The sequence below is a fragment of the Muntiacus reevesi genome, chromosome 3 (genome assembly GCF_963930625.1).
Source record: "Muntiacus reevesi chromosome 3, mMunRee1.1, whole genome shotgun sequence".
NCBI lineage: Eukaryota > Metazoa > Chordata > Mammalia > Artiodactyla > Cervidae > Muntiacus > Muntiacus reevesi.
In genome coordinates, this window is record NC_089251.1 from 59,928,615 (window position 1) to 59,947,445 (window position 18,831).

At 37.5% G+C, this 18,831-nt stretch overlaps 1 pseudogene; it reads right to left on the minus strand.

The window, feature by feature from the left end:
- Positions 1 to 1,154: 1,154 nt before the first annotated feature.
- Positions 1,155 to 1,253, minus strand: LOC136165741 (U6 spliceosomal RNA; annotated as a pseudogene).
- Between the last annotated feature and the right edge of the window lie 17,578 nt (positions 1,254 to 18,831).

Here is an 18,831-nt window from a genome sequence, read left to right on the forward strand (position 1 = left end):
TTTCGCAGGATGCCCATTATATCCCACCTGGCTCCCCCATAGATTGCCCAGATATGACAAGCAATGACTTATGCAGGTTATAGTGGGATCTGCTCTCCTCTTAATTATAGCCTGATCAATTGGCTAAAGCCATAGTTTCTCATCTCACACTGTCACTTTTGGAATGCTGTCCCCCTTGATCCAAAAGGCAGTGCCTGTCCACTGCTTGGAGATGAGGCCCTTGTAGGTCTACATTCCTGCTATGAGACTGAACAAGGAAGACAAGCTTAGTTTGTTTGCAAGGATGTTCCACATTTGGCTTCCCAAGGGCCCACTCTTCACAATCAACCTGAGCAGGTCACACACAGTCATAGGAGGGCAGGGTCAGGATGATTCAATGTGCAGCAGGTCCAGAACCACCATTTCTCCCTTTCTCTACAGCAAGCACCGCTTCCCAAAAAATGAGGCAGTTTAAAAAAATTTTTTTATAGTAAAACACAGAAAGTCCTGCTATGCCTTTCTCCCAGAACATTCAGAGCTCCTTACTGCTTGCCTATCCTAAGTAAAGCTTCCCTCTGTCATTCTCTACCCTAACCTGTACTGTGAAAGGAAAAAACACAAATTTGATCTTTTGCAGAGTACTTTTCTGGTCAGGCATCCTGTTGTGTCAAGAAAGAAGACACAGGCACAGAAAGATACTGAACAAGTTGAAATTTTAAAATTTAAGTCTATCCTCCAACTAGTTGGTCTAATGATTTAGCCTCTTTAGACCTCAATTTTTATCATCTGAAAAAGCAGGAGACACTTAGATCCTTTCCAGCTCTTTAGAATTCTATAATTTCAATATTTAAAAAATCAATTTACATATAATATATATGTAAATATAATTTACATATAATAAAAAGCATTTAAAGTATGCATTTCAAGTGTTTAACAAATTTATACTATAGTCAAGTTATAGACCATTTCTATCACCCCAAAATGCAATTTCCATTTCCATCATAGTTCCCCCTCATGCCCCTCTGCAACAAATCCCCCTGAATGAGGCAACCACTGATCCGCTATCTGTTACTATAGATTCAATTTTTCCTATTTCCAGATTTCATCTAGATGGAATGTTACAATATATACACTTTCTAGTTTATTATTTTTTAACATGGTAAGATACGTGTAACAAAACAGAGGAATTCTTCATAAATTTGTGTCATCTTTGCACAGAGGTCATGCTAATCTTTCCTGTATAGTTCTAGTATATATGGTGCCAAAGTGGGCACAGTATGTAAAACACAGTATGTAAAGACTTCTCTCATACCTGGGTTTGTTTTTTGTTTTTCATGGTATAATATTTTTGTGATTTACTCCTGTTATTGCCTGTTCAAGATATTTTAAATGTATTTTTAAAAGTCAACAGTGTTTTTAGACAGGATACTTTTTTTAATACCACCATTCAAATGTTAAAAAGTTAAACTTGAGTGATTTCTTGATTTCACAGAGGATCTGTTTATTAGCAAAGAAAAGGTTGCCGTGCTATTTATTTTCAGAATCAATTGCTTTCACATGTGAAAATGTAATGGTGGCCCATATAAGGATGAGATCAGAGCAGGGCAACAGGGATAACACTATGGAGGTAGGTCATCACAACCCATTGTGAGGATAGCATTGGAGAGAGTGGTGGGGGCAGCATGGGGGTGGTTAGGAGATTGGCTCACATGGGTGATTCAATACATGAGAAAATATATTTCAGATAATGGTAGCCAGATTGATCACCAACTGAGAAGGAAGAAACAAAAACAAAAAGGGAAAATGTTAGATGAATCCTGCAGTACTGAAATGGGCTTGGCATTACCAGTGTGAATTAATAGTTTATAATATAGGTGAATAGTTACAGAAATAAATATGGAAGTAAGGTATATATTTATATTTCCTAGCTCGACCACAGAGTGGGTGCAGAAGCAGAAATATCCCAGTAGAAATGAACACATCTAGCACCCAGATGTTGGTTTCTAAATACCACTCGTCACTAAAAGGAACCAGTCTTCCTTGACTCTGGCTCCAGAGTGGAACAGGGAAACCACAAGTTGACCTTGGAACATCTTATTGTGCTGAGAAGATGGAAGTCCTAAAAATAAATGATGGGGAGATGTCAAGAGGAGACAGGATCCAACTTGAAGGGGCTCCCGCTGGTCAAGTCTGGGATAATTTGAGCATCAAACTGATATTTATAGAACTCACTGAGTTAAATAGGATGCATGCTATAAACAAATGAATCAGATATGTGGATAAGAGACAGCTTTTTCTTATAGTAAGAGAGAAATAGAAAAATACCATTTGGCAACTATCATGGTAGTAGTTGACTGAAGGAAGAGTAATCAGTGGGTTCCAATACTAATTGATAAAAATGTGATGAGTAACTAGATATTAGTATAGTTTCAAAGTATTTCCACATAAAATACTTTTAATTACAAAGAAGAAAAATAACTTCATAATGGAGATTAGAAGATATGATCTTACTCAATTGATCAAATTTAATAGCACCAACAAAGTACAAATTATCATTGAGCCACTCAATAGGATATGAGGGGTTTACAGAACAAATCCAAATCAAGGAGAGTCTATAAAATTCCTTTGCCTTATAATCTTCAAAAATGTCAATGGCATGAAACTCAAAGACTCAGAAACTGTCCCAGGTTGAGAGAGTATGATGAGACATGACAGCTAAGTACAAGGTGTGAATCTAGACTGGATCCTTTATAGGTAATATAAAAAATATAATTGGGACGATTCACAAAACTTGAATGTGGTCTCTGGGTGTATATGGGAATTCTCTGTGCTAATTTTTTTTTAACTTTTCTGTAAGTTCTGAATTATTTCAAAATAAACTTTTAAAAAAGATTAAATCAGTTGGTTTCAGAAATCATTTTTTACATTTACTATCTTGGCCAGAATTCCTTAGAACTATTTTTTTTTTTTCATTTTGTGTGTGTGTGTGTGGGTGTGTGAAGAATGATTTTGGATCTGTTAGGATGTATTTGCTTGCAAGTAACAAGAAATCCAACTCAACTATCTAAAACAAACAAACAAACAAACAAACAAAAATCATGTTCTCACAAAATGTCCTGAAGTAGTTTAGCCAAAAACTTTCATTAAACTGAAGTCCATTTTTCAGTGTAGCAACTTTGTCCTCTTTTGGCTTTCTTCATGATTGCAATACAGTTTCAGCAATTTCAAGCTCCATGTTATGACATTACAAAATCCCGAGGTCTGAAAGGGAAGTAGAGTGCATCCCTTACTCACACCTATTTTTAAATAGCAGAGAAAATGTCCCAGAAATGCTTCAACAGACTTTCCCTCACCTCTCATTATCCACAATCACATCCTTATTCTTAAATGAATCACTGGCAAGCAAAGTTGAATCACCATTACTAGCCTGCACAAATCAAAATTCATCTTCTGGGGCTAGTGAAGGGTAAGGGTTGGCTTCCCTTATAATCATCTTACCACTTAACACTTGAGAAAATCTGGAATTCTATTAGCAAAGAAGGAAGGGAATGGCTGCTGGGTAAGCAACCCAACATTATCTGCCACACAATGCTTCTTAATTTGATTGAATAATCTTTAAAGGTTTCTTTAGTGATCTCTCTTTTCCAGTTTTCTCACCTTCTGAGATGGCCCACAGTCTGTCTGTGGGGTATATATCTCTCTAAATAAACTTTTCACTTTACAATGGCCTGCTCTTGAATTCTTTTCTGCACAAAGTCAAGAACCCTCACTTGGTGGCTGATCCCAGGGACTCACTCAAGACCCCAGGACACGACAATCCTCTCATGTCCCATTTTTTCCTTCAACATAATGACTTACAAATAAAGTTGCTTTTTTTAAAATCAAAACTGTGTAAAGAGCTTTGCTCAGAGAAGCCTAGCTTTTCCTAACCTCTCCACCTTATTCCTGCTCCCCATAGATAATTAGTATTGTCACTTTTTTGGTTGATGTCTTCTGTTTCTTTTTGCAAAAATAAATGTATTTATTGTTGAACTAATATGGATATATTGTTAAGTAAAACTAAATATACTGTTTAAAAATAGTCTATGGATTTCTTATTTCTATTTCCTAAACAAAAGACTCTTACTCTATACATTTCTTGCTTCTCTGCTCAATACACCCACATCAATTCACAGAAATAGGGCTTCCCTGGTACTCAGTGGTGAGTAGTCCACCTGCCAATGCAGGGGACATGGGTTTGATACCTGATCTGGGAGGATCCTAGATGCCTCAGAGCAACTAAGCCCATGAACCACAACTATTGAGCCTGTGCTCTGGAACCCAGGAGCTCTACTGAGGCCATGTGCCACAACTACTGAAGCACTCACAACCTGGAGCCCATGCTCCACAGAGAAGCCATTGCTATGAGATGCCTGTGCATTGCAACTAGAGATTAGTCCCTGCTCACTGCACTATAGAAAAAATAAGAAAAAATAAAAGCTTGTATAGCAATGAAAATCAAGCGTAGCCAAAAATAAATAAAAACATTAAAAAATTCATAGAAATTATCTTTGTCCTTGCTCTTGGTAGTGGCTAGTCAGTACTCTAATGTGTTGAAAGTGAAAGTCACTCCGTGTCCGACGTTTTGTGACCCCAAGGACTATACAGTCCATGGACTTCTTCAGGCCAGAATACTGGCGAGGATAGCTCTAACGTGCTGGTGCCCTATTATTCAACCAGTTTCCTGCTGATGAACATTTGAGTTGTTTTCACATTATGCTATTGTGTATGAATAGTGCTATAATGACTAATCTTACTTTTGTATCATTTTACATTTGTCAGAATGTAATTTCATACTAATTTCCTAGAAGTGGCATGGTTGGTTTAGTCGCTAAGTCATGTACAACTCTTGAGACCCCATGGACTGTAGCCTGCCAGGCTCCTCTGTTGATGGGATTCTCCAGGCAAAAATACTGGATGCCATTTCCTTCTCCAGGGGATCTTCCCGACCCAGGAATTGAACCCAGGTCCCTCCCATTGCGGGCAGATTCTTTACCGACTGAGCTATGAAGGAAGCCTGGATGTGGCATTGCTGGGTCAAAGGACAAATGCACATGTATATTTGCTAGACATTGCCAAATTCCCCTCCTTAAGGTAGCACCATTTTATTCTTTTCAATTTTGGGGGGGTCATTTTGAAAGTTGAGAATTGGTACTTCAGTGTAGTTTTAATCTGCATTTCCCCTATAATATACTCAGCACCTTTTGTTTGTTTGAAAGCCATTCATATATCATTTTCTGTGAACTGTCTATCCAATATTTTGTTCTTTTTTCATGAGTTCTTGTCTTTTATCTTTTTCATTTTGATTTTTAAATAAGTATTATATATTAGCGAGATTAGCCCTATGTAATAAAACATTTAATATTTTCTCCAAGTTACAATCTTTCCTGACTTATTTATTCATTTTCTTTATGCCATGAAGTTATTTCATATTTCTTTTTTTTTTTTTTTTATTTTTCAGTGGGATGAAGTTATTTCAAAAATAGTTACCAGCCTTTTCTTTATTGCTTTCCCCACTCCCAGATTAGAGAGGAATTTATACACATTTTTTCTACTTCTTTTTTTATTTAATTATTTACAGATAGCTCTCTGGTATTTTGAGATTCTATTCTAGTATATGATCAGGTACAGTGCAAATCTGTCATTTTCAAAATATTCAATTGTCCCAATGCTTAATTTATTAAAAGTCCATCTCTCCCAGTAGGTTTGAGATGCCACCTTTGTCATATACTCAAATTCTTTATTTTCTTGAGTCTATTTCTGGATTCTAGTAGATCCACACCCAGTTTTAGTTGTAGAGACTTCATAGAGTACTTTCACATCTGATAGGGCCAGTCTGTTCTGCACACTACATTCCATTTCTTTTTCAAGATTTTCCTAGCTCTTCCTGCATATTTTTTCCGTATAAACTTTATTATCAATTCATCTAGTTCCATGAAAAACATGGTATTTTTATTGTAATTACAGTAAATTTGTATATTATTGGGGGAAAATGAACAACTTTATAATATTGTAAACCTATCCATGAACAAAGGCTGCCTTTGTATATGTTCAAGTAAAAAACAAACATTAATGAAATAGAAAACAAAAATACAATAGACAGAATTGTAGTTTAACAGGAAATGACCAGTCCATACTGATGATTATTCTTCAACAGAGTTTTTATAGGTATAGTATTATCACAGGATATAATCAGGTTACATTTACCTCTGTCCAGGCCATTTCTGTCTCTATAATGCACAGTATAATACAGAAAATATGGGTTTCACTATGTCACATATTATACAAGTTTATGGAATGTTAGTGGTGCAGTGGTAATGAATCGGCCTGCCAATGCAGGAGACACAAGAGATGAGGGTTCCACTCCTGGGTTGGGAAGATCCCCTGGAGGAGAAAATGGCAACCCACCCCAATATCCTTGCCAAGAAAATTCCATGGACAGAGGAACCTGGCAGTTTACAGTCCATTGGGTTGCAAAGAGTCAGACATGACTGAACGACTAAGCACACACCCACAAAGGATTTTGCAATATCCATCATTTCTCTAAACTAAAAAAAAGGGGGGGGGGGTGCGAAATAGTTTGTCAGCTTGCTAGCTAGCTGAATTTTGACAAGAATCTTTTATAAACTGCTTTGCAAATTTGGGAAAATTTATGTATTTACAAAGTAACTGTATAGTCTTGCCAGCTGGGCTCTTGAAAAATGCTCTCTGAACTAAATTTTTTTAAATTTCATCATCTAGCAATGATAAAACTTATTTTCACATTCGTGGTCTATAACTAACCTCATGCATTTCATAAGGGTCAGTTTTGATCTTCAAACATTTTGGTTTGTGGGGGTGGAATTGAGGGTGAGAGAGAATGGGTCATAATCTTAAATTTCTCCATCGAATGGCTTTTTTTTTTTTTTTCTAGAAGCTGGTTCTTTGAAAACCTGATAGAATATATTAGCCTCTGACAAGATTAAGGAAGAGAATGACTTCTCTGACAGTCCAGTGGTTAAGACTTCATCTTCCAATTCAGGTGGTGAATTGGAAGATTCTTGGTTGGGGAGCTAAGATCTCACATGCCTCGGGGCCAAAAAACCAAAACTTAAAACAGAATATTGTAACAAATTCAATAAAGACTTTAAAAAATGGTCTTACATCAAAAAAATCTTTAAAAAAAAAAAGAGGGCAACAGGAAATGCTAATTAGAAATGAAATTTATGGGACTTCCCTGGTGGTTCAGAGGTCAAGAATCTACCTTGGAATGCAGAGGACACGGGTTCAATCCCCGGTTCAGGAAGATCCACATGCTGTGGGGTAGCTAAGCCCAAGCACCACTGAGCCCACAGTCCTTAGAGCCTGTGCTCTGCAACAAGAGAAGCCACCGCAATGAGGAGCCCACGCCTCTCAACTAGAGAATAGCCCCCACTCACTGTAACTAGAGAAAGCCTGTGAGCACCAATGAAGATCCAGTGTAGCCAAAAACAAATAAATATTTTTAAAAATAAAAAAAAAGAAACGTATGGAAAAACAGGTGAGGCATGTGATTGTGTTCAAAGCAACAGAATTTGAGGCAAAGTGATGTATGGATGTGAGAGTCGGACTGTGAAGAAAGCTGAGCGCCGAAAAATCGATGCTTTTGAACTGTGGTGTTGGAGAAGACTCTTGAGAGTCCCTTGGACTGCAAGGAGATCTAGCCAGTCCATCCTAAAGGAGATCAGTCCTGGGTGTTCATTGGAAGGACTGATGCTGAAGCTGAAACTCCGGCGCTTTGGCCACCTCATGTGAAGGGTTGACTCATTGGAAAAGACCCGGATGCTGGGAGGGATTGGGGGTAGGAGAAGCGGGCGACAGAGGATGAAATGGCTGGATGGCATCACCGACTCGATGGGCATGAGTTTGAGTAAACTCCGGGAATTGGTGATGGACAGGGAGGCCTGGAGTGCTGCGATTCATGGGGTCGCAAAGAGTTGGACACGATTGAGCGACTGAATTGAACTGATGGGAGCCACTACCAGGCCTGCCCACATGTAATCGTCTCCCCTATTCCTGTCCTCTGATAAGCATGGCTACTTGGAAGCCTATTTTGAAAAGTGTGGAGTCAGAAGATAGTAAGAGCCTGGGTCCTCAAATTACCAATTCGGGAAGCTGTCTGCTAATGAAGAATATGTATTTGAAATTTACTCAAATGACATGTAAACTTCTATTGTACTTGAGCCCTTTGGGGGGGTTGCAGTTAGAATTATCTTAAACCAGCATTCAGTGTGTAAAGAATTCAGCATCTCAAATTAGTGGGGGGAAGAATTCTAATAGGTGTATTTATCGTCAGCACGGAAACTGGATAACCATCTGAAAGAAACACAAAGCTGCATCCATACTTCACATATTATACCATGAAAACTTGCAAACGAATCACATACTTAAATGGCAAAAATAAAATCATACATGTTCTACAAGGAAACATGGAGAATTTCTTTATAGCCTTTAAATGTGAAAGACCTTTCTACACATGACTCAGAATCTAAAGTCATGAAAGATTAGATGTTAAACTTGAGAAGCTTAATGTAAAAACTCTCTAATGGACCAAAATACACTATTCACCAAGTAAAAGGCAAAATGATAAATACAAAACGTCTTCACTTTGTTCTCTCAGCCTTAAGGGTGGTGGTTGTACCTGCAAATACTCTCGTACCTCAATGTCCTCATTTTTTAAATTCTCCATTGCCTGCTTTCTAGTATTGACACCCATCTATTAAAACACCTGGGCTTCCCAGGAAGCTCTTCTGGTAAAGAATCTGCCTGCAAAGTGGGAGACCCTGGTTCAATTCCTGGACCGGGAAGATCCCTTGTAGAAAGGATAGGCTACCCACTCCAGTATTCTTGGGCTTCCCTGGTGGTTCAGTTGGTAAAGAATCTGCCTGAAATGGAGGAAACCTGGGTTTGATCCCTAGCTTGGGAAGATTATGCTGAAGGAAGGCATGGCAACCCACTCCTGTATTCTTGCCTGGAGAATCCCCATGGACAGAGGAGCCTGGCGGGCTACAGTCTATGAACTTGCAAAGAGTCGAACATGACTGAGCATCATAGAACAGCACAGCACAGCAAAACATGAAAACACCTAATATGGTTTCTATTTGCTGACATACAATCGTCTTACAGCCCTTAATTTTTAAACCATGTAAACTACTCTTAAAAGTAAGAAAGAAATAGAACAAGGTGGTTGGACTTAATCAGATACAAAGGTCTTTACAAAGCCATAGTAAATTAAGACAGTGTAGTTCTAGCACAGGATTAGACAAAGACCAATGGGAAAAGGTAGGATCCTGGAAGAGCTTATACATATTCAGAAACATGACACTATATGACAGGCAGCATTATAAATTAAAAAATGAGGCTGAAATCATTTTATATTTAAATGGAATAAAATAAGAATCAGATCCTCATTTTATAGCACAGCCAAAGTCAATATCAGGTAGATTAAAGAGCTAAGTGTGAAAACACAATACTTTAAAACTTCTGTTAGTAACTATTGCTATAAATTTTGAACAAGAAAAGATTCCTTCTAAAAAAGCAATATTCATTTATTTGGCTGCTTTGGATCTTAGTTGGAGCACTCAGGATCTACAGCTGCAGCATTTAAACCCTTAGTTGTGGCATGTGGGATCTAGTTCCCTGACCAAGGATGCAACCCAGGCCCCTGCACTGGGAGCTTGGAGTCTTAAGCCACTGGACCATCAGGGAAGTCCTAAAGAAAGGATTTCTTAAATAAGATGTAGAAACTACTAACCATAAAGAAAAAGAAATTAGCAAAAATGACTACATTAAAATTAAATTCCATTAACAAAGGATCCTTAAACAAAGTGGAAAGCAATACCACCGTCTGGAAGATAGAATCAATAAAGGATTAGTAGCCAGACTATAAAGATATGCTATAAAATCACATTTTACAAACTCAATAGAAAAGTGGGCAAGGGATAAAAACAGGCAATTTTCAAAAAAGTAAACACATATGGACAAAAAACATCTGAATATATGCCCAACCTCAGTAATTATTAGGGACACAAAAAAAATAACAAGTCACTGTTTCATACTCACTGAACTGATAAAAATTAAAGTCTATCAGTATGTGGTAACCATTCACAAACATTCAGACTCTCAAGTGAGAAACTGGAACTCTGAGGTGATCACATGATTTGTTTTGGCCAATTAAATGTGAGCAGAAATGATGTGTGTCACTTCTGTGCAGAAACTTTCACAGAGTGGAAGCCCTTTAGTTCTCTGTCTCTGCCTCTCAGAAGCATGTGTCAGCATGGATCCTCTCAGCCCAGGACCCCGATTGATTACAATGAATAGCCTTTCACTGCTGACCTGCACTGCAGTTGCAGCATGAAATAAACTTTGGAAATAAGCCACTGGTGGTTCTCGGTTGTGTGCTCGTGTGCTAAGTCGCTTCAGTTGTGTCCAAATCTAATGGAGTGGATTGCCATGCCCTCCTCGAGGGGCTCTTCCCCACCCAGGGATCGAACCCACGTCTCTTGTCTCCTGCTTTGGCAGATGGGTTCTTTACCACTAGTTCCATCTGGGAAGCCCAGTTCTTGGTTATTGAGGCTTAATTTAGTCATCTCATTTGATATAACCTTCATTGTTGGTGACAAAGCAGAAATAATGGGGACATTCACATATATGCTAGCAGGCCAGGCTGGTGGGGCAACTCTGGAGAATAGTTGACTTGTGCAACTCACAGATGCACAAAGACAATGATCAAATGTTTCTACTTCAGTATTATTTTACAAAAAAAAATTATAATAAACTCAATGCCCATTGGTAGGAAATAAACACATATTTTTGTAGATTCACGGAATAGATGACTATGGAGTAGCTAAAATAAACAAAGAGAAGTTATCTGTCTCAAAATGTATAAATCTCAAAAATGCAGAGTATAAAAAATCAAATGAGATATGTAGAGTGAGTTCATTATATTAAATTTAAACAGTATTTTATGTTGTGGATACATAGTATATGTAGTAAAATTACAACATGCATGGGCATATTAGACCTATAGAATAAATATACAAAAGTACTGTTATGGGAATAGGCAATTCTGTTGAAAGGACGTGAAATTTAAACTCGATATTTTAAGTGGTGCTCCTTGTTTTTTTTTTTTTTACCCTTTTCTTCCTTTTTCTCATTTGCCTTCCAGGATTCCTCCTTATGTATTTTAGCTAAAATTCCTTTTAACAGTTCTTTCCTCAATATTCTGTTTCCCTCTACAACCAATATGCATATGTGCACTTGGCAAGGAAGACTAAGCGAGCATCAAGCTTAATGTGACTTAAACTATGGTTTTCTTATACTTTGGCACCACCTTATGGCAGCACCCTGGTGAGTGCACTGTACTGTAGCACATATATAGTGCAATATATGTGCTTTCATATATTCTGAAAACATCAGAATATATGCTTTCTTGACTTTTTTATGCTCCTGAACACAACTTTGGCTGAGGTTTACAGTGTCAGTCACTTAAAGATGGCATGTCACATAATAAAGTTCTCAACCTCTCTCACAACAGTCATCTGGTGACCTTTAAAAAAATACTAATGTAGCACCTCAATACATAAGGCAAACGCTAACAAGTATAAAAGGGGAAATTAACAGTAACACAATAATAGTGGGGGACTTTAATACCTCAGCCACACCTATGGATAGATCAACCAAACAGAAAATTAGCAAGGAAACACAAGATTTAAATGATACAATGGACCAGATAGACCCAATTGATATCTATAGGGCATTTCACCCAAAAACAATGGATTTCACCTTTTCCTCAAAGGAACAGGGAACATTCTCCAGGATAGACCACATCCTGGGCTATAAATCTAGCCTTGGTTACATTTTAAAACACTGAAATCATTTCAGGCGTCTTTTCTGACCACAACGTATCTGTATATCAATGTATCTGATCACAAGTTGATGTAAGATTAGACATCAACTACAGGAAAAAAAACTATTAAAAATACAAACATATGGAGGCAAAACAACACGCTTCTGAATAACCAACAGATAATGGAAGATATCAAAAAGGAAATAAAAATATACATAGAAACAAATGAAAATGAAAACACAATAACGCAAAACCTATAGGATTCAGTAAAAGCAATGCTAAGAGGTAGTTTCATAGCAATACAAGCCTACCTCAAGAAACAAGAGAAACATCAAATAAACAACCTAGCTTTACACCTAAAGCAACTAGAGAAAGAAGAAAAGAATAACCCCAAAGTTAGTAGAAGGAAATAAATCATAAAAATCAGAGCAGAAATAAATGAGAAAGAAATGAAGGAGGCTATAGCAAAAATCAACAAACTAAAAGCTGGTTGTTTGAGAAGATAAATAAAATAGACAAATTGTTAGCCAGACTCATCAAGAAAAAAAGAGAGAAGAATCAAATCAATAAAATTAGAAATGAAAATGGAGAAATCACAATAGACAACACAGAAATACAAAAGATCATAGACTACTATGAGCAATTATGTGTCAATAAAATGGACCACTTGAAAGAAATGGATAAATTCTTAGAAAAGGATAACCTTCCAAAACTGAACCAGGAAGAAATAGAAAATCTTAACAGACCCATCACAGGCACGGAAATTGAAACTGTAATAAAAAATCTTCCAACAAACAAAAGCCCTGAACCAGATGGCTTCACAGGTGAAATCTACCAAAAATGTAGAGAAGAGCTAACACCTATACCACTCAAACTCTTACAGAAAACTGAAGAGGAAGGTAAACTCCCAAACTCATTCTGAGGCCACCATCACCCTGATACCAAAACCAAAGATGCCACAAGAAAGACAACTACAGGCCAATATTACTGATGAACACAGATGCAAAAATCCTCAACAAAATTTTAGGAAACAGAATTCAACAACATATTAAAAAGGTCATACATCATGACCAAGTGGGCTTTAACCCAGGGATGCAAGGATTCTTTGATATTTGCAAATCAATCAATGTGATACACCATATTAACAAATTGAAAGATAAAAACCAGATGATTATCTCAAGAGATGCAGAGAATGCCTATGACAAAATTCAATACCTATTTATGATCAAAACTCTCCAGAAAGCAGGCACAGAAGGAACATACCTCAATATAATAAAAGCCATATACAACAAACCTACAGCAAACATTATCCTCAATGGTGAAAAATTGAAAGCATTTCCTCTAAAATCAGGAACAAGACAAGGGTGCCCACTCTCACCACTACTGTTCAACATAGTTTTGGCAGTCCTAGTCACAGCAATCAGAGAAGAAAAAGAAATAAAAGGAATCCAAACTGGAAAAGAAGATGTAAAACTCTGTTTGCAGATGACATGATCCTCTACATAGAAAATCCTAAAGACACCACCAGAAACTTACTAGAGCTAATCAATGAATATAGTAAAGTGGCAGGATATAAAATTAATATGCAGAAGTCCCTTGCATTCCTATACACTAACAATGAGAAAACAGATAGAGAAACTAAGGAAACAATCCCATTCACCACTGCAACAAAAAGAATAAAATATGTAGGAATAAATTTACCTAAAGAAACAAAAGACTTGTATATAGAAAATGATTATAAAACACTGATGAAAGAAATCAAAGATGACACAAAGAGAGGGAGAAATATGCCATGCTCATGGATTGGAAGAATCAATATAGTGAAAATGAGTATACTACCCAAAGCAATATATAGATTCCACTCAATCCCTATCAAGCTACCAGCAGTATTTTTCACAGAACTAGAACAAATAATTTCACAACTTGTATGAAAACACAAAAAGCCTCGAATAGCCAAAGCAATCTTGAGAAAGAAGAATGGAACTGGAGCAATCAACCTGCTTGACTTCAGACTATACCACAAAGCTAGTCATCAAGACAGTATGGTACTGGCACAAAGACAGAAATACAGATCAATGGAACAAAATAGAAAGCCCAGAGATAAATCCATGCACCTATGGACACCTTATCTTTGGCAAAGGAGACAAAATATACAGTGAAGAAAAGACAAGCTCTTTATTAACAAGTGGTGCTGGGAAAACTGGTCAATTGCCTTTAAAAGAATGAAACTAGAACACCATCTAACACCATACACAAAAATAAACTTAAAATGGATTAAAGATCTAAATGTAAGACCAGAAACTATAAAACTCTTAGAGGAAAACATAGGCAGAACACTCTCTGACATAAATCACAGCAAGACCTACTCCATTATCCACCTCCCAGAGTGATGGAAATAAAAGCAAAAATAAACAAATGTGACCTAATTAAACTTAAAAGCTTTTGCACAATGAAGGAAACCATAGGCAAGGTGAAAAGGCAGCCTTCAGAATGGGAGAAAATAATAGCAAATGAAACAACCGACAAAGAATTAATCTCCAAAATATATAAGCAGCTCATGCAGCTCTATACCAGAAAAATGAGCAACCCAATCAAAAAGTGGATCAAAGAATTAAACAGACATTTCTCCAAAGAAGACATACAGATGGCTAGCAAACACATGTAAAGATGTTCAACATTACTCATCATCAGAGAAATGCAAATCAAAACCACAATGAGGTATTATCTCACTCTGGTCAGAATGGCTGTCATCAGAAAGTCTATAAGCAATAAATGCTGAAGAGGGTGTGGAGAAAAGGGAACCCTCTTACACTGTTAGTAGGAAAGCAAATTGTTACAGCCCTGATGGAGAACAGTGTGGAGATTCCTTAAGAAACTGGAAATAGAACTGCCATACAACCCAGCAATCCCACTCTGGGCAATCACACCAAGGAAACCAGAATTGAAAGAGACACAAGTACCCCAATGTTCACTGCAGCACTGTTACCTAGATGTCCATTGGCAGACGAATGGATAAGAAATTGTGGTACATACACACAATGGAATATTACTCAGTTATAAAAAAGAAAGCATTTGAGTCAGTTCTAATGGGGTGGATGAAACTGGAGCCTATTATACAGAATAAAGTAAGGTAGAAAGAGAAACACCAATACAGTATATTAACACATACATATGGAATTTAGAAAGATGGTAATGATGACCCTATATGTAAGACAGCAAAAGAGACACAGATGTAAAGAACAGACTTTTGGACTCTGTCGGAGAAGGCAAGGGTGGGAAGATTTGAAAGAACATCATTGAAACATGTACATTACCATATGTAAAACAGATGACCAGTGTAAATTTGATTCATGAAGCAGGGCACCCAAATCTGGTGCTCTGGGATAACTCAGAGGGATGGGGTGGGCAGGGAGGTGGGAGGGGGGTTCAGTGTGGGGGGACACACACACACCTGTGGCTGATTCATGTTGATGTAGGGCAAAACCCACAATATTGTAGAGCAATTAGCTTCTAATTAAAATAAATAAATTTAAAAAATACTAACTTAGGACTTCCCTGGTGGCCCAATGGTTAAGAAGCCACCTGCCAATGCAGGGATGCAGGTTCAATTCCTTGTCTGGGAAGATTCCACATGCCTCAAAGCAACTAAGCCCCTGTGTCACAGCTACTGAGCCCATGTGCCCTTAGAGCCTGTGCTCTGCAATGAGAAGCAACCACAATGAGAAGACTGCACACCACATCTAGAGAGTAGTCCCTGCTCACCAAAACTAGAGAAAGCCTGTACACAGCAACAAAGGCCCAGCACAGCCAATAAATTAAAAAAAAAACAACTGATAAACTCATTAAAAAAAAATACTAACCTAGACACCTATTCCAAAACCACTGTCAGAGAGACTTACACTGATTTGTTGGACAAAGATAGATGTCACTTAACAAAAATTCAGCTACGCTACTTACTGGGTAAAATCATGTTTCTTCCCTGAGTATATGACTCCATACACTTAAACACTATCATATTATCATATCACTACTTACTGTTAGAAATGAATACACTTTAGAGACCCTTCCCCTCAAGTACTTGTTCCTGATGTAAAATAATTTTGACAGTTGCCTACATTTCTTGCTGAAGCTTCATTTATTCTTAAAATTCTCATAATTTCAATGAGCAATAGCTTCTGGTTGCCTCATTGTATTTTTAAATTTGGGAAATATATTATCTATAGATAAACATAGTCTGAAACAACAACCCACCATTCAAAAAGAACAAACATGAACCCTGTATTGCTTGTTTCATATATAATTTTACTAACAACATCAGAGTTATAGGGAGTCAAGATCAATAACATCAACAAGAGCAGTGAGAACATCTGACTGCTAAACTGTGACCATGTTGTGAGTTTAACACAATTCAGAGAAGAGAGAGGTCAGCAGATTCATGGAAGAGTTTAGAGGGGAGTAGGGACTTGTAGCTAGAAGAAAACTTCGACAGGTAGCAAAAGCACACGAGCAATCAAGATGGGGGGAATAGCATGCGGTAAAGCAAAAAAATGGGAATGAGCATAATATAGTTATTTCAAAATTATAATGATCTAATAATGTTTCACATTTTTTGAACACCTACATATACCAGGCACATTTTAAGTGCTTCACACACATGTTACCTGGTTTAACACAGTATTACTGTCACCCAGAGCACACTACTCAGGTCATTCTTTTCTGTTCCTCTTAGACAAATTGCCATGTCTGGGACTCAGTTTTTCCACCTGTTTAAAATGAGGCAGATAATACTGTGCTGTGCATATATGAGTGTACAGGTAAACACAAGAAGGGACTACATAGAAAATGATATACTTGTTAGGGTAAATTGGTAGATAAATGGTGGTGACTCTTTATTTATTTATTTTTTTTTTTGAGGAACTTCCAGACTTTTGCAAAGTACAAAACAGCTGCGACATTTTACATTCTGACCAGGAGTGCGTGAGGATTCCAATTTTGCACATTCTTGGAAACATTATTAGGTGGCTTTTTGTTCATAAACCATTCTACAGGGTATAAAGTGGTAATTCATTGTGGCTTTCATTTGCCTTTCCTTGAGGGCTAATGAGGTTGAGCATCTTTTCAAGCAGTTTTGGCCATTTTCTTTGGAAAAATGTCTATTCAGATCCTTTACTATTTAAAAAAGTGGGTTGTCTTTTTAATGCTGAGCTTTAAGAGTTCTTTACATATTCTGGATATAAGTTCCTTATCAGATATATGATTTGTAAATACATTCTGCCATCCTATGGGCAGTCTTTTCACTTTCTTGATTGCATCCAAATGTTTTCAACCTGGTAAAGTCCAATTTATCTACTTTTGTTGCTCTTACTTGTGCTTTTAGTGTCATGTCTAAGTATCCATGGCCAAATCCAAAGTTGTTAAGATTTACCCCTGAGTCTTCCTCTAAGAGTTTTACATTTCTTTTGTTAAGTTCATTCTTCAGTATTTATTTTTGATGTTATTATAAAGGGATGTTTAAAATGTCATTTTCATATTTTTCTAGTGTATAAAAATGGATTTTTGTATATTGATCTTGTGTCCTGATAGCCTGAACTTAATTATATGTTCTAATAGTTTTTTTGGTGGATTTCTTGGGATTTTCTATAAACAAGATGTCATCTGTGATTAGATATGGGCTTCCCTCATACTCAGTTGGTAAAGAATCCACCTGCAATGTGAGAGACCCCGGTTTAATTTCTGGGTTGGGAAGATCTGCTGGAGAAGGGATAGGCTACCCTCTCCAGTATTCTTGATTAGGTATATTTACTTTTCTATTTGGATGCATTTCATTTTCTGACATTGGAGACAAATTGCAAACCAACAAATATAGAAAAATAATGAAACAACAATGTCAGATTTGTGATTTGTATAGGAATAAACTGTGATGATGTAATGAGTGACTTGGGTAGCTACCCCAGGTGGGCATAGCAATGCCTCCTGGGAGGAAATCTAAAATCTGAAGTATAATAAAGAAACTTCTCTTGGCAGTGGGACAGCTAAAGGAACTAAAAGGTGGGAATGGGTTTACTTACTGGAGGAACAGGTAGACCATGTAACTGGAATGTAATAGCAAGATGGGAAAGGAAACCACAGGCAGCCAAGGGCTAGGCTGAATGTGACTGTATAAACCTGGGCAATGGAAATTGGGTTTTATTCTCAGTATGAAGAAGAGCTACTGGAGTGTTAAGCAGGGAAGTGATGTGACCTGAATCACACTTCAAAATTAATGTAATTGTTTTGTGCATAACAGAGGTTGAAGTGGGAGCTGGAAGCATGTAGGAGCCTTGGAGATGTTACTAACCTGGAGTGGTAGGCCATGGTGACGGAGAAAAGCGAATGGATACAGCATATGGATGGGACTTGCTGATGAAATTGGATGTGGGGAGCGAAGGCAAAAGAGGAATGATGAATAATTTCTAGAGACTCAGCTTACGCACTTGAGTGGGCAGTGGTGCCATTTACTTAGCAAGCAGGGAGTTGGTGGTGGGTTGGGGAGCTACATCACAAGTCACGCTTCTATCATGTCAAATTGGTGACACTTACTGATATTCCAAATACAAATGTCAAGTGGGCAGTTGGATTAAACAAGACTAGAACCACAGAGAGGGAGCTGGGGTCACTTGTTTTCAGTGTGAAGGAGCTGCCAGTGAGCCAGAAGGCACTCCAGGAGAGAATGGTTTAGGCAATCCACAGTGAAACTGTTTCAAATGCTACAGGCCTAGTATGTGAGTTAATTTAGCTGCCTGAAAGTTTTTCTCCACCCGGAAAATGGGGGTAATACCCAGTCTGGGGGTTGCCTGTAAGACTAAAGGCAAGAGGCACTCAGAAAGCCAGCAACATCTCAGCACATACATTTAGCAACTACACCTCTACAACTACCTCTAGTTCATAAGAACTGGTCTTGGCATAGA